A 27867-nucleotide genomic window follows, 5' to 3' on the forward strand; every position below is an offset into this window, starting at 1 on the left:
ATTAGTGACTATAAATCTAAATAAATCACAGTGTAAAGTCAGGCATCTGTTAGCTACTGGCTGGTTTCCAATATGGAAGCTTTCCTTCCTTCCTTCCTTCCTTCCTTCCTTCCTTCCTTTCCTTCCCTCCCTCCTTCCTTCCTCCTTCCCTTTCTCCCCTCCTCCCTTTCTCCCCTCCTCCCTTCCTCCCTTCCTTCTCCCCTCCCTTCCTTCCTTTGAAGAAAAGCAAGGATGCATTGGATGGCATCAGCTTCCCTATTAATTTACTGAGTACAGTTCTATGCTAGCAACTACGGTTAGTGCTAGGCTGGTATCAGACGACATGGGCTGGTAGAAGCTGGGTGATCTGCTCAGCATAGGTGTTGGAACCAGCCATGTCTGAATGGGAAAATCTCTCTTCCCAAGCATCCGAGAAATCACTGAGCTGCTTCTCCCATTGCAGGCTTCAAAGGGCAGCAGAGGGCTTAGAAGGAGCCTTTGCCAGCAAGTACAACCACATGCCAACTTGCTAGTCCCCCTCCCAAAACAGGCAAAGGGGGTAGGAGTCCACGCTCCCAAGACTTTCTGGGCTAGAATTTTGGCTTCTTCACTTATTAAGTGACTCTGGCTAAGTCACTCAAGCCTTAATTTTCTTACACATAAAACAGTAATAAGTTCAGAGTTGATTCATCATTAAAAGAGCTAACACACAGAAAGTGCTTATTGAATAGTTCCTGGCACAGAGAACACACTCAGTCGATGGCTGCTGTTATTATTCTTAGCGGTCATGGTAGCCTCAGAGGCCCTCACAGGGAAGCCTAGTGGAGAAGAGCTCAGGCCCTGAAGCCAGATGCCCTTTGTTTGAAGCCTTGGCCTGCCACTTCTTGGGCAAGGTACTTTCCCTTGCAGACTCAGCTTTCCCATCTGCAAAATGGGTTCAAGGACAACCCCTGCCTCCTGTAGCTTTGATGAGGACTTACAGGGTTAACAGGCATGCAGTCCTCAGAGCCACGCCTGGTTTCCATCATTGTCATTCAACGGTGGCTGCTATGACTATTAGTTGTCCCTGCCAGGTGTTTTGGGCTCAGTTCCTTCCTCTACCCTTGCCTTACTGAAACTCAGAGGAAAGGCAGTTCCCCTGGCAGAATTTTCACTTATATGAGGTTCTTAATCACACCTCTCCCACCTTCCCACTTGCCCTATTTATTGTAGAGACCTCGAGGCATGGGAAGAACTCTGCTTGGAGAGGCCAGAGACTCCTCCCTCTCTTACCTACATATGTCACTTAAACCTCATGGGCAGAAGCAGCCACAGCCCACATCTCCCTGCTGAGGCTGCCTTGTTTCAGGAGAACACCACGTACAGTGGGGACAGAAGGATGTGAGTGGGCAAGGATAACATAAGACAGAGTGGCACCTCCTGAACGGGGAAGATTGGCAGGGGAGCACCACCAGCAAATTGGAATCCACCATGCAGTACTTGGGCATTCCCGCCCCAAGAAGGAATATATCCAAGCGCATGGCTTGTCTCAAGCTAAGCAGAGGCCCTGATTTTATCTCAGAGTCAATGGACAACGAGAACCAGACCTGCCTGCAGAATACCCGGGGAGTTACAAATCCAAATACGGTCTTGTCTTTGCTGTTTCGGGAGCCTGATGTACGTCAGTCCGTTTGGTGGGGAGAAGCTCAGAAGGAAGCGAGGCTGTTTGGGGCAGGCTGCTGCTTGTGCTGGTCCCTCAGATTCAGTGATCAGCATTCCTCGATTTGCCATAAAATTCAAACAGTGCCATCCCATTCAGTCCGGATTCTCTGGCCTGATCTAAGATAAATAGCACCCGATTTGGCCTCTACAGCTGTTTGTGCTGTCAACTGGGCAGCGCTTTGCAAGATGGGTTAACAGATTTAGGACTAAATCTCTAAAGGGGCCTCCATCTGGTCTCCTGTTTCTCCTGCTTTAGGGCTCTGGGTTTTTGCACCAGTAATTGCCCTTGGACATCAAGTGGCCCATTAAATGGCTAGATTTACCACTGCTGAACTGGAGCTTCACTCAACCAAATGTGCCCCCAATAAGCAACTTGACAGTTGTGACCTCAACTGCCTGCTGGTCCCATAATAATCCAACTAAACTAATGGTCCAGTTAATAAGTTACAAAAATATTTTCCCAAGATTCCCTCTCCTTCCCTCTCTATAACTGTTGGGGTTCTAGACGTTTAAAAATAAAGTATTTGCCATAGGGTGTGGCTTAAAAACAAGTAAGATTTCTACTTGAATTCCTCCATTAGAGAGAGCTCTTTGGGGGCTGGAAGATAACAAAGTCATGTAATTGTTATTCCCAGCCATCCAGACCAAGGGTAAGGCTACTGAGGGAGCTCTGGGGGGTTGAGGATTTTTTGACCCCAGTCCTTCCTTTGCGGCCATGTGAACTACCTTCTTGATTATTAAGAACACAGAGTGACCTAGAAAAAGCTGCAGGTTTCATGGAAATGAAAGATCCACAAACAAACACAGCTGGTTTCGGCTTTGATGCTGATAAACAAAGCGAGGCAGAGCAGAACCGCAGAATGAAAATCAAAAAACCAGATTAAAAAACGGAAAAGAAAATCCTTTCTTCCCTTAGCCTGCAGCCACAGGAGGGAAGGCTCCAGGAAGCTCTGGAAAGGGCAGCATTTGAGAGCAGGGCTTCCTGGAGAAGAGTCTGGGAGTCCTGGGCTTCCTCCTGGTTCACACAGAGGCCCTCACAGGCCTGACTTGGAGGCACACTGGTGCACTCGAGGTGACCCAGGCCCGGGGGAGGGGAGGGAGCAGGGACTACAGAGGGTTGGGGGAAGGACCATGAAGAAACCAAGAGGGGGTTGTATTTTCCCAAAGAGAGGTGGCCCTCAGACTGTGAGTCTTTCTCTTCACTTTCACCACAACTTCAAACCACCTTAGGCCAGCACAAAGGTGGATCCCAGCCATGATGCTTAGAAAATTCTATTCCTAACTCCCATGTTACTTTGGGAAAATAGTTTAGAGTACTTTATATTAGTCTATTTGACTATCACAGCAGAAATGCAACTATTACTGAAAGCATCTTACCAGGATATTTCCCCATTCTAAATTCACAAACAGAAGAATGCAATCTAAGTTGGTCATCGAGTTGGTGACCTATTTGGCCACTGTTAATTTCTTTAGATGAGAACATTTAAAATAACTGTCATTTCCAAATTTCTTTTAAAGAGAAATCGTATTTTAAAAACTAGCCTTTTAACTTAAAAATCTAATGATCCAAACTTTTTCACATTTGTGACATAAGACGAAGCTCCTTAACCCCTCTCTTCTTACTGTAGGAAAGAAAATGCAAATGCCTTGAAAGGAGTATTTACATCATCTTCTCAGTCCTTCTCTGCATGATGCAATTTAATTTCATTTATTAAAAATTTTAATTCTGAAATATTTCAAATATGGAGAATAAAATCGAAAATAAAATTTAAAACACTTATGCACCCACCATCCAGTAAAATCTCAACATTTTGCCATATTTTCCTCAAAACTATTTTCTATGAACAAAAAATATATATAATTTAAATCTTCCTCCCACTCACCCCTGTTTTCATTCTATTCCCTCCCCTAGTCCTAAACTGTAAATTGAAGTTGGTGGAATATCATTCCTGTACATTTAATACTGTTGTACTGTACGTACTCATTCACTAATAAATGTAGTACAAATGTGCAAGTTTTAAAATTTTAAACAAATGTTCCCTTCTTTCTCTCTCTCTCTTTTCGTTTCTTTCACGGAGCTGCACTCTTGTTGCTTAAGCTGGAATGCAATGGTGACATCTAGGCTCACTGCAATCTCCGCCTCCTGGGTTCAGGCCATTCTCCTGCCTTAGCCTCCCAAGTAGCTGGGATTACAGGCACCTGCCACCATGCCTGGCTAATTTTGCATTTTTAGTAGAGATCGGGTTTTGCCATGTTGGCCAGGCTGGTCTCAAACTCCTGACCTCAGGTGAACCATCCGCCTCATCCTCCCAAAGTGCTGGGATTACAGGCATGAGCCATCATGCCTGGCCTGCTTCTTTTATCCAACATTATGTTTTTGCAATTTATCCATGTCAATGTAGTTGCATTAATGCAGAGTGCTGTGAAATATCCTCTTGCATAAACATACCAGAATGTCTATTGATTAATATTTGTATTGTATCCATTTTTTTCTTTTGCTATTACAAAGCTTTAATAGCCCTAAAGACACATATCTTCGTGTACATAGATCCAAGCATTTCCCTAGGGTATATACTTAAAGGTCACATTGCTATGTCATAGTGAATGTTTAATTTAAACTTGGCTACTTACCGCAGAATCGCTCTCCAAAGTGGCTGTGAAATCCACACCAGCAGAGTGAGGGCAATGCACTCTCTCTGCCGTGTAGAGTATTTTCTACCTTGCCTGCTGAGCTGGTGATACTACTATTCAGCGGTTTCTGTGTGCCAAACTTTGGACTAAGCTATTCACATGTACTATCCCACTTAATCCTAGTAATGACCTTTTAAAACAGGCCTTATCAATCCCATTTCACAACCAGGGGTAAGAGGCTTGGAGAAGGGAAGCCACTTACACAGGGTCAACCTGACAGCCAGTGGTGGGATGGTAATGGTAACCAGCTGTGGCTAGCTGCAGAGCTCTTAAAAAGTAAGTATCAGTGCTTTCCAAACTGCAAAACATCCTTTTTCATTGACCAGACATAGGATTTGAAGCCATAAGTATAATAAAGTTATCCAAGTGCCTAAAAATTGAGTATACATCCCTAGGCTGAGCCCAGAGCTCCTGCCTCCTTCCTCCCAACTTGAGGCTGGTGCAAACATCAAGGTCGTTTCCTGGTTAGATTCCCCAAGAAACTGGCAGAAGGCTTCAAGCTGGGTGGCATCAAGGGCAGGCATTCTGGCTTCCAGAGTCCAGAAGTAATGATGTTCACAGTCCCCAACCCCTCCTTCCAGCCAGGGCCTCCCCACCATCAATCAGGGTGACGTGGAGTACATCAGTTACATGAGCCATTTGGAGCATTTTTCCAAGAGAAGGAACAACATCATAAAGCCTCGGCAACTGAATCAGAACAAATGGATCCTAAAGACGACTTTCCACTTAGGCCCCGGTAAGCCGAAGGAATGTTAAAAAGACACACGAACCTCAGAAGTGAAAGCAGAGAGCGAGAGGGAAATCCCCCTCGGCCTGATGAATCAATTCCAGAAAAACCCTCTCACCCGTTCCCCATCCATCAGCAACAGAGTCAGAAGATGGGAAGCACTGGCTCTCACTCTTAGTGCCTCTGTGTTAGTTACCTAACCTCTGAGTGTGGTCGAAGAAAACCGATCCTGGGATAGAGACCAGAAAACTCTGACTCAGGATTAGAGCACATCACAAAAGTGGGGCTCCCTCTTCCCATAAGGGGTTCCAGAGATGTTGAACTCCTGATAAGATGGCTGCTGGACCGGAGCTGGGCTCCAATGCTTCCGTTTTTAGTCTGAGTTCAAGTTCATGCCAGCTGCAGCAGTCCTGCACACTGGCTACATTAGCCTGCCGGAGTGTGTGGGAACACTCAAGGAAGGCCGATAATCATGGCTTGGGGCATTTCGGAGGACTGTTTTGGGCATATGGTACAGAGGGAGAATAGGGCAAGCATTAAACAATCTTTGAAGTCAGCTGGACTTGAGTTTGAACTCACTTATTAGCTGTGTAACTTGGGCAAGTGACTAACTTCTCTGAGACTCAGTTTCCTCAGCTATAGAGGAAGTAAGGCTGGGGACAGTGGCTCACACCTGTCATCCTAGTACTTTGGGAGGCCAAGGCAGGAGGATTGCTTGAGCCAGGAGTTTGAGACCAGCCTAGGCAACACAGTGAAACACAGTTTCTACCAAAAAAAAAAAAGAGAGAGAGAGGAGGAGGTAAAATCATCAACTTCAGCTGGCTAATGTAAGCATTTAACTCAGCCCAGTGGTTGGTGCACAGTTAAATGAACTGCTTGCCATGATGGTGATTCTGTGAGCATTGGAAAAAGGCACCCTTCTTCAAGACAAGTGACAGTCATTTGGCAGAAATAATTCTGCACATCTACCATGACTACACAGGGAATGCTGCCTCCTGGAGCTGTGCAGTGGACTACTTGCATAACCGTGAGTACTGGCCTTGTACATGGTAAACGCTCAATAAATGGTAACTAATATTTTATTAGCAAGGATAAAAACAACCACCACCCGAGGCTTCCGTGAGGAGTCCTTGGGGTGGCAGTGAATTCCTGAAGGAGCTTATACATGAATTCCCAGCCTCCAGGAATTGCAGAGCTCGTGGATGGAGGCATGGGAGGGGCAGTGAGGGGAGGGCAGGAAGAGTCATCAAGCAAAAGTCCCAGCAGGAGACTGGGCTCAGGATTCTCAGGTCAAGCCCAAGAGGCGAGCCTCATTAGTCAGGGGCAAGTTGAAGTTCTGACTTCAACCAGGAAGGCATTTGGAGCTAAGCTGACCTCTCAGGGCTGCACTGAGGAGCACACGGGGGCAAAAATGTATGTGAAAGAAAATGCCCTGTGCAGCACACTGAAGGGTTATTACTGCCTTTCACTCCCCCGGCTCCCATCCATGAAAACCTTCTCCTCCCAGCAGCCTTGGAAAGTCTCACATTCTCAAAAAACCTTTAAAAAATCATGTATATTCTTTTATGAAAAACGAATTATAAAAATAAGACAATACAATTTTTGAAGGCAGGAACGTCACTCAAAAAAAATAAACCAAGGATACAAATGGGCAATTTTAGGACAACAACAGCCAATGAACGAATGAAAGTAAAAGAAATCTAAGTCAGCGAAATGAAAAGCAAAAAGCGTGAGACAATTTTCCACTCATCGCGCCCTACGTGGCACACTGGGAAAACAATTAGGACTAATGATATCCAAATCGGGTGCGGTTGTGGGGAAACAGGAGCTCTGCCACCCTGTTGGTGGGTGCAGAAGGTGCTTTCGAACATTACAGAAACCAATTTGGAAGTCTTCACTAACATCTGAAGAGAGCACATCCTCTGACTCAGAAGTTGTCCTTTGGGAATTGATTCTACAGAAATAAAAGCACCAGAATGTATAGTGAAACATAAACGATATTCACTGCAGCCTTCTTAAAAACATAACAAAACAAAACTAGAATCAACCTAATGCCCATCAAAAGGATATAACTGAATAAATAAGATTTTTCCATGGAATGGATGCTGCATTAGAGACTGGAGGTACAGCTACACACACTGACCTGAAAGGAGGAATGTGATACAGTATCAAGCCAACTGCAACGGCCCAGCAATGAAAACTGCCCACCACAATTCTGTAAAAGTTACGTACTTATGCATGTAAATGTGTGTTTTAAACTCAGGAAAAAATTGGGAAAGACATACACCAAATTGTCCACAGTGGTAGCATGTGGTGTTGTGATCAAACTGCCAAGTCTGGTGGTGGAGGATGTTAATGTCCTATTTTATATCTCTATAATTGTTTTTTTTTTTTTTTTTGAGACGTAGCCTTGCTCTGTTGCCCAGGCTGGAGTGCAATGGCACTATCTTGGCTCACTGCAGCCTCTGCCTCCCGGGTTCAAGCAATTCTCATGCTTCAGCCTCCTGAGTAGCTGGGATTACAGACGCCCACCACCAGGCCTGGCTTATTTTTATATTTTTAGTAGAGATGGGGTTTCACTATGTTGTCCAAGCTGATCTCAAACTCCTGATCTCATGATCCACCCACCTTGGCTTTCCAAAAAATGTTGGGATTACAGGCGTGAGCCACTGGGCCCAGCCATATCTCTATAACGTTAAGGGGTAGAATTGTGGTTGATTTTCAGTCATGTTTTTTAGCATTTTTTTCCAAAGAAATTTTGAAAGCACATGTTTGTTACAGAGCAGTTGGGAAATCATGAGAAGTATTTTTCTTATGTTTGTCTTTTGTCTCTTCTCTTAGGATCGCCTTCTATCGCATAAAACCTCATGTCTTTACCTTTGTGGGACCCAGCACTGCGGCTGGGAAGTGACATCTGGGGTACAGCAAGCATAGAGAATCCTCGGACATCATGGGTGGAATGGAACCCCCAACTAGTTTAAATGAATGAAAACTGAGTCACACATTTTGTTTTCCTGATGCGGACACTGAGACGCAGAGTGCAGGCAGGGCCTGGAAGATGTTGTTATTCAAGCAGGCCAGGAGCTATTTACAAGGAGAATGACCCCTCCAAACAGGGGTGTGTGTGTGTGTGTGTGGGGGGGGGGGTTTGACTGAGGCCCGGGGGTCTCTGCAGCCAGGTTCACTGCCAGTCACTGAACTCCTTTGCTTTGCCATCAGGCATCCCATTCCCATTTATTTTTGTTTTTCTTCTACCCTGTGAGGTACATTCTATTTTTCCCATTTCACCAATGAGGAAAATGAGGCTCAGAGTAGGTAACCCGTTGGGGAAGGTCACACAGCATATATGTGGTGGGGGCCATTCTGAATCCGGTTGTGACTGTTTAATGCTGACACATAGCTTCTCAAGAAAAGCTGCTTCCCTGTCTCTAAGGCCTTTTTCTACAAGCTTTTGTGGAAAAGAACAGTGCTTGAAAACATGCCAAGGAAGGGCTGGTGAGGCTTCCTGGGGCTGTTCTAGTGTGTGAGCAGGGGAGGAAGTTGGGATTCTAGGTGGCCCTGCAAAACTGGAAGGGTGACTGGCCAGACTCAGCCTTCCTTGAGCCTCTGGTTGAGCTCACGAATGAGCCAGCTTCCTCAAAGTCTGCTGCCAGAGCAGTAAGAAAAGCAGCTCTTGCTGATGCAGTGGCTGAGACCACTGTGGGCATGTCCCTGTATCTGGGTACAAGCTTCACTCATTCGTTCCATCTCTCTCATCTGTTGAAAAGCACCTGATCAGTAAGCTTCTGTTTTGAAAATAAACATCCTTTTGGATTCCACACTTTCTAGGCCAATCCCTTTAGCTTTTATTGATGCGTGTATCTCTCCCCTCTGCCCTCTCCTTCTGAGAAGCTATTTTTCTTTCCTTCTTTTGGGATTTGGCTGACAATCGCTTCTCCATGCTGGTAGAGTCATGGGGAAAGGCAAAGAACTCATTCAGGAGGGGATGGGAGGGAGGAGAGGGTAGAAAAAGGTGAGAAGGAAGCTCTGCTTCTTTATCTGGAACCTGTTTTTCATCTCTTTGTCTTGCCAGGTCCTCAGCTTCTTGTCTACAATGATGAAGTGTATTTTTTTCAACAGCTGGAATGAGAAATGACTAAATTGCCTTGGATCAGATTACTGAAGGGAAAGAAGCTCATTTATCTAAAAGCCAAACCAAAGAGGTGTAGACACCTACATAGTTAAATCACAGCAGCTCTAGGTAGTTAAATCAGCAGAACGCCCCCACCCAGATCTGCTGAAAGTATCTCCCTTCACCTGCCCACCTCGGTAGCTCATGTTCTACACTCAGAGAGTCATTTGCTCAACTATTGTGCTCGTTAAAATGCACATAGAAATAATAGTATTTACATTTGCATGGGCTGACAGGGTGTTTGAAAATTTTTCCTATCTCCTTCTATTCACTCATTCAAATAAATTCTTTTTTGTTGTTGTTGTTTTGAGTCAGAGTCTCCCTCTGTCGCCAGGCTGGAGTGCAGTGGCATGATCTCAGCTCACTGCAACCTCTGACTCCCTGATTCAATCGATTCTCTTGTTCTCAGCCTCCCGAGTAGCTGGGACTACGGGCATCCACCATCACCATGCCTGGCTAACTTTTGTATTTTTAGTAGAGATGGAGTTTCACCATGTTGACCAGGATGGTCTCAATCTCCTGATCTCGTGATCCACCCACCTCAGCCTCCCAAAGTTCTGAGATTACAGGCATGAGCCACTGCACCCGGACTCATTCAAATAAATTCTATGAGAACCTATTGTGTGCCAGAACTGAACAAAATGCTGGTGCTACTATGGCAAGCAAGAAAGATATGCCATCTTGTGCTATGAGAGCACAATGGTAGGTTAACTGACTAGACCTGGGACTATACTCTATGTCCTTGACTCCTGATCCATTGCTGCTTTCATCCAACTACTTGTCACACTAATGTTAGGGTGGGAGGAGACACTGTGTTTTACCATCATCCTTGCCTTGGTGCAAATCGGTCCACTGGTTCATTTCTATGTGATAACCATTTGAGAGCAGGGCTGGGCGTGGAGATGGAGAGGGAGGTCCATGGGGGTGTGGGAACACTGAAGAGCCATCAGTGGGATTCCAGGGTACATACGGGAGATCCTAGGAGGAGGACCCAGGGTGAAAATAGGATGAGAGGATGCACAGACACACACCTTCTTTCCTTCATGGTGTCCCTTGGCAAGTATTTTAATCATTGCTGGCTGACTTCCTCTCCCATTTCAAATGGTCATTCTTGTTAAACTCTCTCCCAAGCTCCTTAGGCCTCCAAAACAACTCTCACTTTCATCAGAGATCTCACTTTCCCTTAAGAGAAAGTCAAGTCCATTTAGCATGTGCCTCACTGATGACACCTTTCCTCTCCAGTAATATCCCTGTCTCCCCACTTTTCCACTTGGGGGTGGAGCGGGTACTTTTATGGGCCAATAAACTCCTCCTTGCACTTCTTGCATTTCTTCCAGGACCAAATATCTGAATAATCTTGCTTTTGTATCTGAAGACTCCACCTCTTCTGGCTCCCTCCTCTTGGTCTACAAAAAGGCCCCACTATCCTCTATCTTAAAAAAAAGTCTTTCTACTCTGTAGCCTCCTCTTTCTCATTCCCCCATGTCTGTGGCCTTCACACCTTCATCTCTCAAGTATGCCTCGACTCTCTGTCTTTCACCATTCCAGTGATACTGTGCCAGATGCCAGCAGTGACCCTGCAGTGCCAGGAGTTATGGTCCTGCCCAGGCTTCCTCATCCTTACCCTCACTTTCATGCTCGAAGCAGTGACCTTCCTCCTGTGCCTGGAACTGTCTCCCTCATTTACTTCTGTGACAGAACACTCAGATTCTTCCCCACCCTTGCTGTTGGCACTTTTTTCTCCTGTGTTGTCTTCTCTGAGTTCCTTACTTATACATGCAAATGACTACAGAAAGAAGAGTTGGTAAATAGACGGCAGATACATGTTCAAGGAAAGACAGGAAAATATCAAAGTGTCCCGTGTCCTAAGCATCTTTAGGAAAGAGATAGATGGCAACAGGATTACATGACTCAGAATAACACTTTTTTTTTTTTTTTTTTTTTTTTTTGAGACGGAGTTTCGCTCGTTACCCAGGCTGGAGTGCAATGGCGCGATCTCGGCTCACCGCAACCTCCGCCTCCTGGGTTCAGGCAATTCTCCTGCCTCAGCCTCCTGAGTAGCTGGGATTACAGGCACGCGCCACCGTGCCCAGCTAATTTTTTGTATTAGTAGAGACGGGGTTTCACCATGCAGAATAACACTTTTTAACTTTTTAAAAGACAAATCGAGGCCTGAAAACACAATTGCCTGAATGAATTGGGCTTTTGCGGTTTTCTCCCTATAACAGAATTTTGCTAAGAAAGAATCTCCTAGTGGCTAGAAGTACTCAAATAGAAACAGGGGGATTGTAGAGCAAGTAGTTATATTATTATTATTATTATTATTATTATTATTATTATTATTAGAGATGGAGTCTCGCTCTGTCACCCAGGCTGGAGTGTAGTGGCATGATCTTGGCTCACTGTAACCTCTGCACCCTGGGTTCAAGTGATTTTCCTGCCTCAGCCTCCTGAGTAGCTGGGACTACAGGCATTGCGCCACCACATATGGCTAATTTTTTGTATTTTTAGTAGAGACAAGTTTTTACCATGTTGGTCAAGCTGGTCTCAAACTCCTTACTTCAGGTGATCCACCGATCTCGGCCTCCCAAAGTGCTGGGGTTACAGGCATGAGCCACTGTGCCCAGCCAACCAGGTAGTTATAGATAATTCTGCTTATTCTCAAGTTATTTGATTACATGATAACCTTTCTCAGTCTTTTTCAAAAACCCAGCTATTACCACCATCAGCAATATCTTCATCACCATCATCACCATCATCACTCTTACCACTAGCCTCCCCCCGACCATAATCATGCTTATTTTCTCCACCATAATTCTTACCACTACCTTTATCATCACTGTCAAATGTCATTGAATGGTCCCCTACTAAGAACCAGGTTCTGTGCTGAGCACTTCACATATATTATTTCACTTCATGTTCATATCAACTCTGAAAAGTCAGTTTATTATTTCAGTTTTATAGATGAGAAAACCACAACTCAGAAAGGTTCATTAATGTGCTCAGAAGGACCCAGCAGTTTAAAATGTGTTCTCTACTAATATACACAAGAGAGTTTATTAATCCAAAATCAAGATAGCTGTTTAAATGTCAACCAAAAGATTGAGGTAAAAAAAGACATTGATATGACTTGCTTATCTTTAACAGGAGACACTGAAACTAAATAGTGGTTTAATAGCTTCTCCTCAGCATTCTGTCTCCTAATGGACTTTGCAGGACTATTTTAGGTTGAAATTTTTTCCTGTCCAGTACCAAAGCTCTTCAAAGATTCTATTCCCATCCTTTACCCTTTTGGGAGATAGCGGGGGAGAGAGAGGGAGGTGAAAAAGCCCTCTTGCAAATCCTTTTCCAAAAACCTTTGGCTGAACAAAGACTTTCCCATTTAAGAGCAGGTGACAGAAAGATTTCTCCCATAGGCAGCGCATTAAGGCTCTCTGCAGAAGTAAACAAATCTGTTATGATGAAAGCCGGACATTCCTCAGGGCTAGGATCTAATGAAAATGTCAGTGTTTTATGCAGTTTAAAAACTGACAATTCAACAGTTTTACAGGAGCTATTTAATGTTTATCATCACTTACAAGGGCTCAAATGCAGACAAAGGGAAGGGCAACTAAAGAAACCAAGTGGATCTTTGCTTAGAAGCTGCCATGTTATCTATAACCCATGAGATTTTTGCAGTTTATAAATTACTAGGCAGCCTCAGGCAATAAAGTGTAGGTCTTAGCAAATGAAAGTTGGAAATCCACACTCTAAGATACAATCATCATAGTGACCACGCTTTGCACTTTCATTTATACCTCACCCCATTAAAGACCCAACCACTGGGGAACGTGGATACTAGAGAAAGCCCTTAAACTTACCTAAGGTGAGGCATTGAGAGCTTCTGAGTGCTTGCCAAACTGTGCTTTAGATACTATCTAAACCACTAAGAACAGAGAAACAGAATATGTAACTCCCAACCAGTAGGGGGAAAATAGAAATAAAGAAAGCACAGTCAATTCAAATAGGACACTAAAGGAGAAGGGAGGAAAAAAAGGAAAAGGAAATAAAAGAACCATAATAAGAGAACGTGCAAAATAAGAAGAGTTAAGTCCAAATAGATTAGTTATAATAAATACAAATAGCTTAAATTCACCCATTAAAAGACAGAGATGGCTGGGTGTGATTGCTCACATCTATAATCCCAGCACTTTGGGGAGCTGAGGCAGGAGGATGACTTCAGCCTAGGAGTTCAAGACCAGCCTGGGCAACATAGTGAGACCACATCTCTACAGAAAACAAAATTAGCTTGGCATGGTGGCATGTGCCTGTGGTCCCAGCAACTTTGGAGGCTGAGGCTAGAGGATCACTTGGGCCCAGGAGTTCAAGGTTACAGTGAACTGTGATCATGCCATGTACTCCGGCCAGGATTACAGAGCAAGACCCTGTCTCTAAACATAAAATAAAGTCAGTAAAAAATTAAATCTAGTTTTATGTTGCTTTTAAAATGGAAAATGGACCAGTGACACACAAAGGCTGAAATGAAAGGTTGGAAAAAATATGCACTTGCATATATGAACAGAAATGTAAAGGCGAAAGCATTAATAGAGATGAAGGAGATTATTAATGAAAGATAACCTACCAGGAGCTATAACATTAGATGATGACATTTCATATAATCAAAAGTATATCCTAGATAGAGAAAACAAAAAATGACCAAATACATAATTACTATGAGGATTTTAATGCTTATCTCTCAGAAACTGAGCAGTTACCAGCTAAAACATTAATAGAGATTTAGAAGATTTGTTATATAATTTATAAGCTTCATCTAAAGAATACACAAAGAACATGCACCCAAAGAGAGAATTCTCTTCAAGTACATGTGAAATATTTACAAAAATTTGAACATGTGCTTGGTCACTTAAAAATCTCAATAAAATCCAGGAGACATTATTATATACCTGATATCTGAACTTCTCTGTTAAAAGAAGAATGATTTTAGAAACTTATGCATCCACCAATCTACCCAGTTTCTACCAATGTGGCCCAGGATCCACCAAGGCCAATCCACCCAGTTTCCACCCAGCCTAGAAAATAGCTCTCATTTTCTAAGGCTTGTCTTGGTGTTACCTCCTGAGAAAAATCTCTGGTCACCTTAAGCCCAGTGACTCCTTAATAACTCTACTGTATTTTCCTTCATATTCTTCATGCAACTTATCAGTTTCTGAAATCATCTTATTTGTTTTTGATTCACTGCCTCCCGTCTCTACCCTTTGAAATATAATGTATTTGCAACATCTAGCTCCTGGAATGGAGCCTGGAACAGAGGAGGCATCAGTGAACATGGGCTGATGAAAGCCTGACTTGGCACCCTACAGTGGCCCTAGCCCCTCATAGAGGTATAGACCTTGCCTCTAGAAGAGATCACGTTACACCAGGATTATTTGTGTTACAAATAAGAAACAGTGAGTTTGTCATCATATCCACATACATAATAGATGGCAAATAAATGACTAAACTGCGTCCTTGTTATGCACCAAAAGAAGCCTGACACCTTGGGAAGCCACGTCACCTGTTTACAGCCACATCTGGCTGATTCCTGACTGAGAGCATTACTCTGCTCCACATGGCCTCCACGTCCCCTGCCACACATCCTGTGATGCATGGAGGCTGCAAGTGAGGACAGAGAAGTCAACTTGCAAATGTGTTTTTCACCAAACTCAGTGTTTCTATTACTATTATATAGATACTAGTGTTTGCCAAATTGATTAAAATTGACTCAAATTATCGTTTCTTACAATAACTGCATGTCTATATAAGGACTGCATTTTCCAAATAAAGAAACAAAGAAAATAATAGCTCACTGACTCACAATCAGCAGTGTGGCCATATTATCAGCCCAATAGTTAAAGAAGGAGGAATCACTGTGTGACCTTGGACAAGTTGCTTAGTGGCTGAATTCTCAAGTTTCCACATCCATGAAATGCTCATAACATTAATGCTGACTACGCAGGCAGCTATGAAGACTAATCAGATTACTCCATTAAAGCACTGAACATAGTATATATGTCCCAATGAGCTCGACAAATGTCACTAGCATTTCAGACCCTTGCATAGTCAACTTGATTCCTTTGCACTGGTTTGCAAGCTCTGCTCAAGAAACTGGTTTTTGATCATCTACCTTCCAGAGCCCTTCTGGAGATGCACTACTGTTAGGGAATGAGACTTAATGTTCCTTTGAATCCGATTAAATCCATTCCTTGCTGTTAAACAGTGTAGCTAGAAACATCCTGGCCAATGCCAGATGTATTTGTTGAATGGCCTTTTTACTGAAAATTTCAGGAAGATGGGGCTGCTATTGGGGCAGCCGAGATCACAGCGTTGATTAACAAAGGCGCAGATTGTCTGGGGAACATTCTTCTTTGACCTAACCCTTCTTCCTCAGAAGGAGTGATTCTAGAATAGAAGGTTTCCACCACAGACACCTGCTTGCCAGATCTGTCCCAACACTGTAGCCACTGGTGAGAGTCATCAGGCCGTACCGATTTTCCTTTGAATTGGCAGTTACTTGAAGAAGGACACAAGCAGCCTTTAAATTTATCAGGGAAGACAGAAGGAGTACAATTTTCACAAAGACTCCCTTTAAATATTGAAGGTTCTGCAGATTCCTCCACCTAAGCATAATTTTATTCCCATTCAAATAAATGCCTGCTGAATAAATGACTATTAACTATAACCTTCCCTGTGCTCCAGAAGAAGCCTGACACCTTAAGAAGCCACATCGCCTGCTTACAGCCACATAATGCTAAGGACAGAGCCTGATTCCCGACTGTAAGCATTATTCTGCTTCTCCATGTGGACTCCACGTTCCCTACAACACATCCTCTGATGCATGGAGACTGAAAATGAAGACAGAGAAGGCAACTTGATACCTGATAATCAAAAGCTACTAGGAATTGAGTAATGTTCTGAAATGCTAACAAATTTGAAGTCAGTAATGTTTTTTAAATTTTAGAACTCACAGTAGTGTCTATGCACACATCAGAGAAATTATCACACATATATTTACGAGACATTCTATTCTGGATCGTGATTCATTATGTGTGTGTGTTTGTGTTTTTGCAGATTTGAGGCCTCCCAAGGGTCTCTTTAGTCCACAGATAAGGACCTTAGTCATGTAAAATGTAGAGTTTGTTCCCTTTAGAGTTTTTTAAACATCAGCACTATATCAATAGTGCTACGCTGTAGAAAAAGGAGAGTAACCATAGTCACTCTATAGTAAGAAATTCTCCACTGAAATATTCACACTCAGTAGGTATGAGATTTTGATCAGGTTGAAGATAACAATTTTTGTCTATCAAATTATTTATTTTGCACCTCAAGGTTGATATTTAAAATTGAGTCTTGTGGATGAATAGGGCCTTGGACTGGTAGAAGATCCAAGTTCTATTTTCATTTTCACCAGGAACTAACAACACAACTTTTGACAAATCATATCGCTCTCTGGGCCTCAGTTTCCCTATCAGTGAAAAAGCTCATGTGAGGCACTGAGGCAGAAGACTATAGACAGAAGAGAAAATGGAAGGGAATTTCTACCATCAGCCACCCAGTAAAAATGCAGTAATGGAATCAACACCAGCATTAGAAGTAGCAAGGAGCTGAATCACTGCTCTAGAAAATATCATCAGCAAAATAGGCTATAATCTTGTGAGGTTATTCCAGAATATAGAGTTGTAACCTGTAAGGGACAAGATGATAGATATGATAATTACGTAACGAGAACCAGAGGATAACAGATGCTCTTGAAAAAAGAAAGACCAAAAACTAAGAAAGGGAGCAATACATTTATGCAATGAAACACACACGGGCAGGTTAAAAGGGCTTAGTGAATACCAGAAAAATGTAAAAGAGGTAAGCAGTAAAAATAATCTGGCACAATTATCGATGTGCTGATGTAAAGAAAAGAACCACCTGAAGGATCTAGAAAGAAAATAACAGGCTGCCTTTAAGAGCACACATCAAGGTGGGCCTCAAGAACCCACACCCATCGAAGTACCTCTCTGCTGTCATGCAGAAGATGGGGGAAACATTTGTGTCTGGCATCTTCTCCCCACCACCCAAGTCCAACTTTTTGTTGATTTATTTGGATTTTCAGATGAAGACAGTATTTCTGGTTTTAGCATTATACCCTTTCCTTTTAAGAGCCTCTTATGACACGCATGCTTTTCTCTGATTCCAGCGTATGACAGTGACTTGTGATGCCCCAAAGCAATTCAGGAAGAGGAACAGAAGCCTCGAAGAGTGCTGATGGGGGCAGAATACTTGTCCCAGAGAGCAGGGAGTTCTGCACAAGCCTCAGTGCAGGCCTTTAGAAACTGTCTGTGTGGACACGGCCTCTGCACCTCACCCAGAGCCATTAAGTCAGAATCCCTAAGGCAGTGCCTGACCACGTGTCCATGCGGTTCTCGTTGGCAGCCTGGGTGATGAGCCACTGATGTTGCTCCTACTGGCCCTGATTTGTGGCATCTGGACAAGGAACTGGGGAGGTAAATCTGGGCATCATTAATGCCTGCTGCTGGCCACAGCAAGCTTGCCACAGGCCGTCTTCTGCAGGGCCAAAGCAGGGTCATACATCATGTGGACAGGGACTGGGCAAACACGAAGGAAAGAAGTGAGGCAGGTGTGAGGAAGGCCACATTGGTGACCAATAGACTGGAGAGGGCCAGCTGGACAAAGGAGCCAGGTGAATCTCGTGGAAACATAGCTTGCCATATCAAGGGCATCTGTTTTTTTTTTCCCCAAAAATCCAGAAAGCCAGAATAGTGTATTATATTTTCAGGTTTTTAGAAAACTCCAAGCCAAACAAAATGCCATCTGGGTGGAATTGGCTTCTAAGCTCCATATGGGACTCCAGGCTCAAATTCTTCATGTCTGCAAAAATTGCCCTTTTATTTTAATCAAAAAAGTCCTCATCAGAAACAGGCCAGGCCTTTTTCAGCAAGCAGAAATGTAGGTGCTCCAAATGACTATCTTCATTCATTCATTAATGGTTTAAAAAGCTACTCAGACCCCGCTGAAGTTCAGCTGCTCTCTGCTATTTCACATTCACGGTGGCTGTGTGCAAACAACTAGAGAGCTGTCCTTCGGCACTCAAAAATGTCAGAGCTCAAGCCACGAGTCCAGGAAATGAGTGCTTCCCGCCTATGGGAGAGCTCTGCCCCACTGAAGGGAAGCCGGCATATTCAGAGCTGGTAGCCTGAACTATCACTCCTAAATAAGAGAAGGATAAAGAGCCGCGGAGCCAGGTGCAGTGGCTCATGCCTGTAATCCCAGCACTCTGGGAGGCTGAGGCAGGAGAATCCCTTGAACGCAGCAGGTTGAGACTGCAGTGAGCCATGTTCATACCACTGTGCTTTAGACTGGGCTACAGAGTGAGTGAGATCCTATCTCAAACAAACACACAAACAGAAATTATTAGGGCTTCTGGAAAAGTCCATGTGACAGGAACACAAAGGGACCCAGATGTCAGAGTAAGTGTTCCACTTCCTCTTTAGTAACCAGCATCCACTGGGAACTTCCCATGAGCCAGGCTTTGTGTTTTAGCTGTACAGTGAAACAGTAAGTCCTCAATAACTATTTCTGAATGGGTGGATGAATAAATGAATGAATCAGGCATCTCTTTTATTTCACATTCCTGAAATTGAGCCTTAGCATTGTGAGGGCATTTAGATTTGCATAATCTCTTCCCTCCTTTTTCAACCATTTTTGAGGGCCAGATCTGTGGGAAGTCAGTGTGTGAGGGACTGAGAAAACAAGAGAACCTGCCCTCAAATGTGTTCTAGACAGAAGAACAGGTCAGTGGGAGAAGGCAATGCTCTGAGAAGATTCTCTGAAGATGCTCACAACCCTTCCCTAAAAGCCATACAAACCCCCTAACAGGAATAGTGAATGTCCACGGCAGGCAGCTTTGCTCTCAAGGAGACCAGCAGAGGCTGCCCTAAAAAGGAGATATCTCAGACAGAGGCACCATGAGAGTTAGAAGAACCAGGAAAAGAACCAGAAACAGGTGCCATGGTGCTGATGTCACGCTAGGACAATGTCCATGTTAGTGGGCACTTGGAAACCTCAGTCTCTGCAGGAGAAGTGCTCTGCTGCTGGGGTTCACTCTGTGGCAGTGTTGATCAGAAGGTTCTCCACTGTGTAGCTTCTGTGGGCAGAATCTTAGTTATTGTGGGACATGATACCAGCTCCCTGGGGACACTTTCTCTTACCCCTCTTCCCACGCCACCAACCTAACACAACTTAACACCTAAGCCATCAGATGCTCATTCACCCCCAATGAACACTTGGTCATCTTTCATTTCATGGGCTCAACCTCATGTCTCTGCTTGCCATCTCCAAAGGTACTGGTCGGTCCCTCCCTCCCTCCTTCCCTCCTTCCCCCTCCTTCCCTTCCTCTCTTCCTCCCTTTCTCCTTTCTTTCCTTCCTTCCTCCTTCCTTCCTTCCTTCCTTCTTGTCCTGTGTTAGTTTTGGCTTTATTTCTTTTTTTTTTTTGAGAAGAAGTCTTGTTCTGTCGCCAGGCTGGAGCACAGTGGTGCAGTCTCGGCTCACTGCAACCTCCGCCTCCTGGGTTCAAGTTATTCTTCCGCCTCAGCCTGCCGAGTAGCTGGGACTACAGGTGCATGCCAAATGCCCAGCTAATTTTTATATTTTTAGTGGAGATGGGGTTTCACCATGTTGGCCAGGATGGTCTCGATCTCTTGACCTCGTGATCCACTGGTCTCGGCGCCACAAAGTGCTGGGATTACAGGCATGAGCCACCGCGCCCGGCCTGGCTTTATTTCTATCATCATTTCTTTCTTTTTATTTATTTTTTGAGACAGACTTGCTCTGTTGCCCAGGCTGGAGTGCAGTGGTGCAATCTCAGTTCACTGCAACGTCTGCCTCCCAGGTTCAAGCAATTCTCTGTCTCAGCCTCCCGAGCAGCTGAGATTACAGGTGGCTGCCACCACGCCCAGCTAATTTTTGTATTTTTAGTAGAAATGGGGTTTCATCATCTTGGCCAGGCTGGTCTTGAACTCCTGACCTTGTGATCCACCGCCTTGGCCTCTCAAAGTGCTGTGATTACAGTGTGAGCCACTGCACCCAGCCTTGTTTCCCTTTTCTATGCTGTGCTAGGTTTCTGTACTCATCCTTCAGAGTATGTCTCAAAGTGTGAAAATGTAGTTATTTGCTAAGTCCTGCCCAGCCTCTGGCTGTGGGTTCCCAGAGGGTGAGACAGGGCACACCTGCTTTGTCCCTACTCACTAGGGCAGACTAGCATCTCCTTAACAATAAGAAGGCCTCCCTCATATATCCACAGAGGCTAAGGTAGTAAGGATATTCTTATTCCGCATCCTGGGAGATCTTTACAAGGTAAGTACTTAGAAGCTGAGAGAGACCTTAAGAAGCATTCCCCCCTCCCTATCTCCATGACTTCTCTTTTCTATGGATCTCAAATGAGAGGCTTCCTAATGAGCAAATAATGTCTAAAACCAGATATACTAGATTTATAAAATCTAGTCTGTTATTGTGAAAGTTAGAGCTAGAGATAGTCAGAACAAAAATAAGACAAAAAATCCAAAAACCGTCGCCCTGTTCTCAGACTCAGAAGTCCTAAATCTTTAAGAAGCCCTTTGCCTCAAATCCAATGCATTTTTTAAAACAAATCGTATTTGAAATATGTATCTCACTTTCTCATTATGAAGAAAATCCTGAGATACAATATTTTCACATTTCATAAAAATCTAAACAGCTGCTTTATTCACAAATCACATGGTATATATAATATCCCAAAGATCAAAATTGGCATTCACAGATAATCTTCTAAAAAGACAAAATCCAATGAATACAGTCACCATCCTTTCTAAAACTTCAATAAAGAACAGTAAAAAATCATTCACTGGCTCTGTCAATATTCTGGTGCAACACAGATGATTTCACCCTCCACCTCTGGTCTCTTAGGCCACGTTTATATGGTTCCCACCGTGCCTGCCAGGCTGGCTCTCAGAGAGAGAGAAAGCAATGAAAATACATTACACTAGATGAAACTGAACTACTTTAATATTTCCTTAATGATTCAGCAAATCCTTTCAGACTTTGCTAGCACTGTGAGGGCATTTGGATTTGCAGAATCTCTTCTTTCATTTGTCAACAATTTTCAAGGGCCAGTGCTGTGTGAAATCAGTGTCTAAGGGACCAAGACAACAACAGAGGACCTGTCCTCAAGCTGTGTCCTGGATAGAAGGACTCGTCAGGCCTGAAAGACTTAAAGGTGAGGCCACTAATATTGATTATGCTATTAATATATTACACATCAATATATAAAAATTCGATAATATTAACCAGTGGAGACAGTAGCTTAGAAATATTTTATCATGTGAAAAAAATACTTCAGTGTCCAAGACTCTTATTTAACCTTTACAATTCTCTCTACTCTACTTCCCTTTTCTCTATGTTCCTGCTGACACTATACTCAGCAGGCATGTCTGAGGATGAGAAAGAGGGCCAATACAGAACAGCAAGGCATTGGGGGAGGGAGGGAACAGCATTAGATGAGGCAGGGAAGGTAGTCAGGGGATGGAGCATGCCAGGCCTTGTAGGCCTGAGCTAAGCATTTACATTTATTACAAGTACAAAGGGGACTGCCTGGAGGGGTTTAGGAAGTGAGCGTATGATGCAATCTACATTTTGTAAAGATCACTCTGCTAACCTGTCTGATGAATTTATGCCTTATGGCCTTGAACAGATCACAAGCAGCTGGATGGCAGGGGCCATATGTAGTTACTCTCTCTTTAATACCCCCACATCATGGACTGGCAGAATGTTAAACCAGTAGCTCTCAAACTTTCCTGTGCATCAGGATCATCCAGAGGCCCATTTAAACACATCTTGTTGGACTCCACCTACAGAGATTTTGATTCAGTAGGTCTGGGCAAAGCCTGAGAATTTACATTACCAAGAAGTCCCCATGTGATGCCAGGATGCCAGTTGCTCTTCCAGGCACTGCACTTAGAGAACCTGTTTAAACCTATTTGCAGAATAAATCAGTCAGTGAAGAAACATGCAAGTGTGTTTTTTTGTTTTGTTTTGTTTTGTTTTGTTTTTGGTTGGGTGGTTGTTTTTGAGAAAGGATCTCGCTCTGTCACCCATTCTGGGCTGCAGTGGCATGATCATGGCTCAGTGCAGCCTTGAACTTCTAGGCTCAAGTGATCCTACAGACTCAGCCTCCTAAGTAGCTAGAACTACAGGCATGCACCACTATGCCTGGCCAAAATTTTATTCTTTTGTTGCCTACACTGGTCTCCAACTCCTGGCCTCAAGTGATCCTCCCACCTTAGCCTCCCCAGTCACTGGGATTATAGCCATGAACCACCATGGTTGGTGAAAATATTTTTAAAACAAACAAGAGAAATAATCAGTGGTTTGAATTTGATGTAAAATGCAATCACTTATTCTTTTTCTTTTTAAAAGTTATTCTCTTCATCCTATAATGGGATGATAACAAAAGGACTAATAGTAGTATATAGAAGCACTATGAAAGGAATTAGATCATTGTGATTAGGCAAGATGAGACACTTCAGAAGCTGCACTTCCAAGTTTAATTATAAAATTCAGTGTCGTTGAAAGAATTTTTTATTGCAAATGTGACTTACTTCTGTAGTCAGTTATTACAATACTGCCTCAATCCAGAAGGAATATGAGATAGTGAGGCATCTCTTGGTACAATTCCAAAACTGAAAATTAAACCACAATTTCCTTACAACTCAGGAATAAAACTCACCATGGCTCATTCTGTTTGGTTCAAAGTGCACAACGGATGTTGATGAACACATCTACTATGAAAGCAAGTAGATTCACATTCTCTTCCTAGAAGGAACCCCCAAAGATTCCAACTTAGGTGCTTATTATGCCAAAGCAAAAGTGCAACTCAAGAATGCAAAGTAAATACAGACTCAGAACCAACAGAGAAGAATACAAGCCAGACCTAGGAGCATACAAGAAGCATTCTGCAGCCTATAATCCTACATCCAATCAGAGCACCCAGCTTTGGAGTCTGCAGCCCTGATTACAGGAGGAACTAGTGCTCCTTCAATGCCCACAATCCAGTTGCATTTTGACCTCTGCCAGTGGGATCTCAGGAAAGAAGGAAAGAAGCATAAGAAGCATAATGCCAATGCCCTGTGGTCTCTCTGTGGGTTTATTCTTTTGAGACACAGGTGAGGCTTTGGTTTCCATGTACCAATGTCCATTCACTCAGCAATGATTATCACAGGCCAATCAAAACAGATAGTTCAACTCAGTGATGGCTTGGGGTTTAGGGGTTCAGTAGGAAGCCCTCTGGCCTGAAACTTGAAAAGTCATAGGTTCATATTCTGCTTAGGGAAGAAGCTGGTTAGGTATACCCAAAATCATATAGGGCTGGTGAAATCTCATCTGTTCATTCTGTAGTTACTCAGGATCTCATGGTGTAAGGAGTCGACTGGGCTGGGCTGGGGCGTAGAGGAAGATTCAAAACATCAAAAGCCACAAAATTAAAACAAGAAAACCTGTTGAAAATCACAGGCCTTGAAAAGCAAGTAGTAAATATAATAGCCATTAAATAGCAACCAATGACCAACCTCCCTCTCTGTCCATGTAGCAAGATCCAAACAACACTGTGTGTGGCCACCATGAAGCTGACACAACAATTTACATCATGTGGATGATGGACCTAGATTCTTGTTCTACACTGGTGGGAATCATGGAACAGTCCGGCTGTGAATTAAATACAAAAACAGTAACCCCTATACTCTAGCAAAATATAAAGTACATGTGAGCCCCCAAATCCAAGCTCATTATGCAGAGTCTCTCTAAAACCCAACACCCCATGGCATTTGCTGTTACCCACCTCCAAAAGGGTAAAAGTAAACACTGGACCTGCTCTGGTGTTAAACTGCCACCGGATCCTCCCCGCTGTCTCCCTCCTCCTCTTCTTCTTTACAGACAGGTAATGTTGGATCTCGAAGGGACTGGGGGCTCCCACTCTAGGCAAAGGTTGGACAGGTGATCAATGTACAGCATGAGATTTGGCTGTGCCTACGTGCCTCCGACAGAGCTGGATCATCTGGGACAATGAAAATTATAAGCAACAAGAAAGTAGTATTAACACCAAGGGCAGGGAAACCAGGGCAGCACACACCACAGTTTCCAGGACACCCAACAACCATTCCTTTCCTCATTCAGTCATTCTACACACATTCATCAAGCATGGTGCCAGGCTCTGGAAGTATCGTAGTGACAAATAGGAACACAGGCCCTGCCCCCGTGGAGCTTATGGGCTTTGTGGGAGAAAGACGAGACAAGCAGTTAGAGAACAGCAGGTAAGGAAATCTTAGAGGGTGTCATGGAGCACCAAGCAAAGGCAGCCAACCCAGGCTGGGGGTGAGTGGTCAGGGAAGGCTTCCCGGGAAGAAGTGACATGTAATGCTGAGCCTGGAGAACCCATGGAGTGAGCCAGCCAGGATTGGGGTGGGTCAGCACGTCCAAGATTCCTGAGAGAGCATGGCTGTCTGAAGGACTGAAAGTCCTTTGTTCTCAGCCATTCTGCAACCTGTAATCCTACATCCTGCACCCAGTTTTGGAGTCTGCATTCCTAATTACAGGAAGAACAGGTGCTCCTCCAGTGCCCACAATCCAGTTGCATTTTAACCTCTGCCAGTGGGATCTCAAGAAAGGAAAGAACTTAGAAAATAGCTTTTTTTTTTTTTTTTTTTTTTCTGTAAGAAGAGAGGAGAAAAACAATAACGCAGAGTTTAACTGCTACAGAATAGACCCAATTGCAACAATCTTTTCTGCATACCAACATCAGGGGTAAGGGAGATGCCATCCTCATGGAAATTGTTGAAACAGACAAGAAGGTGGATCACAGTTTGTATCACAATATGGGAGCCCACTTTGCCCCTTCCTTTCCTCCAAGTCCCTGAAAAATTGCATAGGGAGCACTTTGTTCCTCTTACCCTTGGTGTTGCTGTCTAAATGGCTATCACAGACGTGATACCTCCCACTTGCCTTATGTAACTAAGGGAAACCAGATAGCTTATGCAGCCAGTCTTGTCAGGGGCTTCCGTGTGGCGGAAAAGCAAAAGCAAAAACAAAACAAAACAAAAACCCCCAAAGCTGGGAATGTCCCAGCAGCTTGAATATTGTCCAGGATTCTGGCTATCTTTGCATTACGAAAGAGACCACTGGGTAGTAAGCTTGTGGTCATTTGACCAAAGACACACAGTCCAAAGTAGCTTTCTGTTTTAATATTATCATACGATCCAAGTCCTACAAACAACATCCCTGATTGAAATTGAAAAGAAACGAAACCCTCGCTTCTAAGAAGCAGAGCAAGCAGCTTTTTTAGAGACAAAGAAAGGATGTCTTCTTAACCTATGACAACACGAATTTGTGTAGGTTTCCCTCCACCAAGTAAGTAAGCAATTAGGTTTTTTACAATAAAAATATCTGGTTGTGCATGTGCAAACACCAGAGGCAATCATATAATTATCCTGCCCAATCAGATTCAATCGCTGACAGTTGAGTTCCCACTGCTCATTAGCTTCAAATCGCAAAGAGGTCTTTACGGAAGCCCTTTCCTTCTCTTTACAAAGGTTCCTATGATGCTCCGATTAGCACCCCCACTACCTCATGCAGGATAATCATCCCCAAATCACCAGGGCCAAGGCCAGCCTCCTCTGGCTTCCTTCTGAAAAAATAAAAAGAGAAAATCGAAGACACGCTGGCTTAAACACCCTTGCTTCATTTGGGGATCTCACTTCTAAATATAATAGTAACCTTTCACCCCCACACTTTAAGTGCCGTAATTACGTAATTAAAACCAATTATGTCATTTAACAGAGACTTTTTCAAGATACGGCAAGCCAATTACTTCAATCATTGACCTCAGAAAATTTCCCATACTGACCTGCAACCATAAGAATTGGGATAAATTTAGACACTGGCTTCCGAAGGCTGGCATGGACTAGCGGGGTGGGTTGTAGCTGGTCTAGATTCTTCGAGACTCTAGAAGCTAAACTGAATTCATTCCCATCTAACACCATCACTACTTCTTTGCACAGTCCTTCCCGTATCCCAAGATAATTACTTGATTTTTCATAATCACTCTGAAAGAACGATTATTTCCATGTTGCAGACAGAAAAAGGAGGCAGGGAGAGTCACAAAATTATCTCAAGTCAAGCAGCTAATTAACAGCAACGCTAGGGCAAGACCTGAATCTTCCACCACAGAATTCAAAGCCTCCATGTAGCGAGTAGCGTGTGGGTGACTCTCTTACCCCAACTTCCCTTTGAGGCAACACATTTGCCCCCACTTCAATTTACCTGCATGGCACAGGGTTCCACTGCAGCTCAGGGGGTGTGCCCTAAGCTGCCACAGCCAATCAGCTTCTAGTATTCCTCCCCCAGCCACAGCATTGGTTCAGGATGAGCACATGATCTCATCAAAGCCAATGAGAGACACTGACTTTTTGCTGGGGCTGTGGGACCTCTGTCTAACTGCACTTGGGGTGAGAGGAGGTAAGACTGGAAATTGAGCAGGCATCATGCTCCACTGAGGAAGTGAGGGTGAATGGAGCCAAGAGATGTGGAGGGAGAAAGTGGTTCCAGGAAACACCCTCTATTCCCCATCCCTTCATGCTGCCAGTAGGAGCACTGAAAACACGGGTTATTCAACAGCACACCGGAGAAAGCAGGAAGAGCGCCACCTACAGCTTGTGTAGGCTCCATTTTCAGGATGGGATCAATCCACTGTGGCTCCGAGGCCTGCTTCTTGCTTGCAACACAGTTAATGCCTCCAGTTTTTGAGTTATTTAAAGAACATACCGTTTTATGGGCAGGAGGAAGCACTTTAATCTGCAAAATGATTTTTATCACAAACTAAACATCCTTGTAACTTTTTGGTCCTCTGCTTTGGTCGAAGTTGTCTCCTTGGAGCTCAGACAGCTGTTGGAGCTCAGAAGATCTGCCTCCGCCCTGCACTTTGCCCTGCTCATTGGTACCCTGGTGCTCTCCAATTTCTGGATCCATGTGGAATGTAAGAACTGAGAATCAGGAAGGCTGCACTCATCAAAATGGGGCATTTTCTTTCTCTTTTCTTTATCCCAGGACTTGAGAGAAAGCAAAAAACAAAACAAAACAAAACAAAACAAAAAAACAGAAAGAAAGAATTCCTCCAATTCAAGGTTTTTTCAACCTTGACACTTGAAGTTTTGGAGCCAGATAATTATTTGTCATCAGGACCGCTTTGTGTAATGTAGGATATTTCTGGCCTCTACCCACTAGATGACCCATTAGCACCCCTCTCCTCAATTTGGGACAACTAAAAATGTCCGTGGACATTGACAAATGTTCAAGGATGGGGGCCAAGATCCCCCCTCGCTCCCCAGCTCCCCATTTCCCGGTTAAAAACCACTGCTGACAGCACCTTTGAAAACATAATTCTTTGTAGTATTATGTTGTGAGAGTGAGGGAACCATCCTTCGAATTTTACAAGAGCCATATAAAATACCCCCTGAGGAGAACTGACTTAAA

At 43.8% G+C, this 27867-nt stretch overlaps 1 protein-coding gene across 10 annotated transcripts in view; it reads right to left on the reverse strand.

Annotated features, from left to right (window-relative positions):
• ERC2 (ELKS/RAB6-interacting/CAST family member 2) overlaps window positions 1-27867 on the reverse strand; it is a 958416-nt gene that overhangs the window by 78731 nt on the left and 851818 nt on the right. The window contains exon 19 of one of the 10 annotated variants that reach the window (XR_010338994.1): window positions 24211-24397. The exons of 8 other annotated variants lie outside the window; for them this stretch is intronic. The gene's annotated coding sequence lies outside the window, so the exon portion shown is untranslated. Of the gene's footprint in view, window positions 1-24181; window positions 24398-27867 lie in introns of all 10 variants that reach the window. One more of the 10 variants, XR_010338995.1, reaches the window with a different exon arrangement.

The sequence above is a fragment of the Aotus nancymaae genome, unplaced genomic scaffold (assembly GCF_030222135.1).
Source record: "Aotus nancymaae isolate 86718 unplaced genomic scaffold, 86718_ANA_hifiasm-v0.15.2.pri h1tg000067l, whole genome shotgun sequence".
NCBI classification, from domain to species: Eukaryota; Metazoa; Chordata; class Mammalia; order Primates; family Aotidae; genus Aotus; species Aotus nancymaae.